Source organism: Berghia stephanieae, chromosome 8, assembly GCF_034508935.2.
Source record: "Berghia stephanieae isolate SIO BIC M18660-M18661 chromosome 8, UCSD_Bste_1.3, whole genome shotgun sequence".
Classification (NCBI taxonomy): Eukaryota; Metazoa; Mollusca; class Gastropoda; order Nudibranchia; family Aeolidiidae; genus Berghia; species Berghia stephanieae.
The window spans coordinates 46,180,267-46,185,266 of NC_088367.1; the positions used below are offsets into that span (position 1 = coordinate 46,180,267).

Sequence of the window (5,000 nt, forward strand, 5' to 3'; positions counted from 1 at the left end):
ATATAATAAAAGGCGGGGTTTAACATTAATATGTAGGAATTGACGTTTCAGGTTTGAATATGATTTGATCTTACTCTTAGGGGTTGGATTATAGACTGACAGGGAACTGTCGAAACTAGTAAGAGGTGTGGCTTGAAATAATTTACAATAGGGGAAAAAGATAGTGTTGCTAGATTCTAGATTATTATTATTCTGATTCTACTTTACAATGAGCTGCACTTACCTAAGTTCTAACATCCTACTAAGAATCTTTATTTTACGGACTTAGAAATATTCCACGTATATTGAAAATGGTTACTTAGGCAAAACGACTTAACATTTGGATTGATTTTATGGATTTGAAATTTATGAAACTGATTGAATTATGACCATGCTATTTGATTTGGATTTGGAATTTATCAAACAAATAACTTGTAAGAAATGAAACTTGGAATCTGGACTTTTATTTGAATGTCTTGACGTTGTGCATTCAATTACCATCAGCGGCCCTTGAACTCTTTCGTCATTATTAACATCTACAACACATCTACAAAGGATAATACCACCATCTATCAAAAACACCACTATGCGATCATGAGCCATTAAATATGTGTGCAATTACGCCACACCTCAACTCAAATTCATAAAAAATATTATAGTGAAAACAAAATAATTTACAGTCGATAATAGAGAGGTGATAGTTTGGAAGGTGGGGGGAGCTTGGTCAAATTAAAAAAAAATAATTTTATATATCTGACTATTACCCTCTCCTCAAAGGACTCAAGAGAGGGCCATGGCAAAAACCAAATACACGAACCACAAAACAAAGAGATAAATCTAGAAAACGAATTCCAGTAAATGATTGAATGTGTTTAATATCTGATTAAGTTCACTGATCAGTGACTGAGATAAAATTCAAAGGGCCCACACATTAGTTACATGATTCCTGTTTTGTTGATTGTTGTTTTCTATAAGTTGTCATTTTGCGATTTATTTTTTGTTGTTTCGATATATTTGTATATTCTCTAACTTAAATGCTACAATAAAGAATGTTCTCTCATATATAATCACTTAACTCTTCTGAGTCTGCCCTCCTTAAATACCCATAACATTTTCGCCAACTCATAATAATAATCATTGCAAAATTTCCTGGATACAACAATAACAAGGTACGTTCATGTCTTTTCTCCCTCCCCCAACCCCCCCCCCCCCCCCCACGCCTTATTTTTGAAATCGACACAACTTCAAAGAATCGATCACCTTTCCCCAAACTCTTTGGCCTCCGGAATAATGTAGTCAGAACAGTTCTGTGTAAAATTAAGTATATTGTTTCCTTTTTTCAAACCCTACCATACAATACATCCTACCCAATCCCAAATATAGATAAATGATATAAACAGTCCCCCTACGCCATCACCCTGATACTAATGGAATCGGAAAGGAATACCAACGTAAACGACATAGACCATGCCAAGAAAAACTGAAAGGAAAAATGAAAAGTATCACTGTTTTTAATTCTATTTTCCTTATAGCATAACTATAGCTAGAGTAGAGAACACAGACCCGATTAAGGCCTTAAATGGTTTCGTGGCAATTTAAAACATTTAATAATACTCATAATTACATACAAAATAACAACCGTCCCCTAACCAAACATTTCTACTGTTACTAAACCCAACAAAATGATACCTACAAGCAAACAAGGAAAGGACGTGGCACATGCGAGTGTAAATATGATAGAAATAAATAAATAAACAAATAAATTGAAGAGCTTCCTATGCGGCCTCGGCGAACTAGGCGCAACGGTACTGTAAGAGAGTTAGGTAACAGCAAATGGGTTTAATGAGTTCACGGTGCTTGGATATCAGTTAAACTTGGTCATTATATTGAGTATTAAATTTTTTTCCTTGATCGGTGTTACTTGGTATTATGGGATATAAGCATCAAATTATAGTTGGTTTTTATTATTTAGGCGTAACATATTATTTGGGCATACGATATTATTTGGGCGTACCGTATTTGTTATTTGGGCGTGCCACCTTTGATTATTTGGGCGTAAAAACTGACCTTTGGATAGGAATTGTGGGAACATTTTAGAGTGTTTTTGATTCTACTCTACATTCGATTCTCCATTTTACTTCACTATGAGCTGCACTTTCCTAAAAGAAGCAAGTTCTAACATCCTACTTAGAGTCTTCTTTTTACGGACTTAGAAATACTCCACGTACATTGAAAATTGTTACATAGGCAAAATGACTATAATTGGACTGGTTTTCCGGATTTGAAATTTATGAAACTGATTGAATTATGACCGTGCTATTTGATTTGGATTTGGAATTTATCAGAACAAATAAAACAGTAAGAAATGAAATTGGAATCTGGATTTCTATTTGAATGTCTTGATGTTGTGCATTGAATTATCATAATTGGCCCTTGAACTCTTTAGTCATTATTAATATTTACAGTACAATGCAAAGGAATATCAATAACATCTACCAAAAGGCCACTATACGATCATAATCCATTACATATGTGTGCAACTACGCCACAGTACAGTGAAACGGCGGCGCGGGGCAATGCGTATGCCGTGCAACATGCCGGAGGGGTCTGGTCCCACCCCACCCGCCTGAGGCGTGGACGAAACAGCTGCGCTGCGGCGTCTAGATTGTTGCAGACCCCACGATTGCAGGGGAGATCAGTCGAGGCCGACTCGGAAATATAATAATAATAATAATAATAATAATAATAATAATAATAATAATAATAATAATAATAATAATAATAATAATAATAATAATAATAATATTGATAATAATGATAATAATAAATAATAATAATAATAATAATAATAATAATAACAAATATAATAATAATAACAATAATAATAATAATAATAATAATAATAATAATAATAATAATAATAATAATAATATAATATATAATAATAATAATAATAATATTAATAATAATAATAATAATAATAATAATAATAATAATAATAATAATAATAATAATAATAATAATAATAATATAATAATAATAATAATAATAATAATAATAATAATAATAATAATAATAATAATAATAATGTAATAATAATAATAATAATAATAATAATAATAATAATAATAATAATAATAATAATAATAATAATAATAATAATAATAATAATAATAATATAATAATAATAATAAATAATAATAATATAATAATAATAATAATACATTTTAAAAAATCTTCTGAGTTGGGTGATTCCACAATATTACTCTGGTGTCCGTCAAAATCACAACATTGGCTACGAGGATTTTTCACCTATATCTTGCGCATCTGCCTATCGGAGCGTTTCGTTACGTCAGTCAACATACCACGGAAGGATATCTGCCAGCCGGGAAAACCGGGAGAAGTGCCTTTTCTGCCTGCAGTGTGGTCAGCACGTGGTAAGAAGCCTTCCCGCCATTTTTCGCGCCACAGATGGTGGACACTGAGGTCAACTGTTACGTCACGAAAATAAACAAAACGATACGTCGCATCTTCAAAAGGCATGTAAACAAATGTGTGAAGAATTTTCCGTTGTCTTCAAACTAGAACTCGGTAAATTGAAAGATTTTGAACTTGACATTAAATTCAAAGCGGATGTGACGTCTGTGTTTCACAAGCCTCATTTCGTCCCATATGCGATTCAGGACGACCTCAACAGGAGCTCGGATGCCGGTATTGCAAAGGGTATTTGGAAACCTAAATCTTTCAACGAATTTGGAACACCGATTGTGCCAATAAAATAGAAGACAAGCAGTGGTGAGAGACCGAAAATTGGAGTATGCGGAGACTACTCTGTTACAGTTAATCCGCAATTGAAAACTCACAGATATCCGATACCGTTACCCGAGGATCTCATGCGCAAATTGGGAGGAGGCTATGGATTTTCCAAAATCGATCAAACGAGACTTACACACAAATCCCTTTGTCACTAAAATCGCAAGAACGCCTCTAACTCAGCACGCATAAAGATGTTCTGATTCAAATGAGACTATCTTTTGGCGTCTGTTCAGCTCCGGGATATTTTCAAATAATAATGGATCAACTGACTCAGGATCTTCCAGGTGTTGAAGACTATATCGACGATCTCCTTGTGAGTGCCAAGGATATCAAAAATCATTTACACAATCTGCCAAGATTATTACAGCGACTTCATGATAAGGGACTTCACTGTAATCTCAAAAAATGTTCTTTCGCAGAACCGCAGTGTGAGTATTTGGGCCATCTAATATCAAGAGACGGCATTGAAGAAGGTACAAAAGTTGATGTATTCACTAAAATGCCGCCACCCGATAATGTATCGAGTCTAAAATCGTTGTTAGGACAAGTACAACTTTATTAGAAAGTTTTACCAAATAGTTCAACTGTCTTAAAGCCAGTAACTCTATCAGTTAACCAAGAAAGAAGTTAAATGGAAATGGACAGCTAAAGAACAAACAGCTTTTCAACATGTGAAGGGACTTCTTTGTGACAAAACAATTTTTATGCGATTTATTCCATCTCACATCATCATCACCATTATCATCACCATCATCATCATTATCATCATCATCATCATCATAATCATAATCATCATCATCATCATCAGCATTGTTGTTATTATCATCATTATTATTATTATTTTTATTATTATTATTATTATTATTATTATTATTATTATTATTATTATTATTATTATTATTATTATCATTATTATTATTATAATTATTATTATTATTATATTAATTATTAATATTATTATTATTATTATTAATATTATTATTATTATCATTATTATTATTATTATTATTATCATTATTATTATTATTATTATTATTAGTAGTAGTAGTAGTAGTAGTAGTAGTAGTAGTAGTAGTAGTAGTAGTAGTAGTAGTAGTTATAGTAGTGTAACACGAGCCCTTTCATGTGTAGCCGATTAATTGAAGTGAATCGTAGAGATTAAACTCGAAAATTATTTTCTGCACAAAAAGAACTTGGAATATATA

At 32.0% G+C, this 5,000-nt stretch overlaps 2 long non-coding RNA genes across 2 annotated transcripts in view; both read right to left on the reverse strand.

Annotated features, from left to right (window-relative positions):
- The window catches only part of LOC144977866 (uncharacterized), a 137,501-nt gene that overhangs the window by 65,851 nt on the left and 66,650 nt on the right, over nucleotides 1–5,000 (reverse strand). The gene's annotated exons all lie outside the window — the stretch shown is intronic.
- The window catches only part of LOC144977865 (uncharacterized), a 9,039-nt gene that overhangs the window by 1,067 nt on the left and 2,972 nt on the right, over nucleotides 1–5,000 (reverse strand). The window lies entirely within an intron of this gene.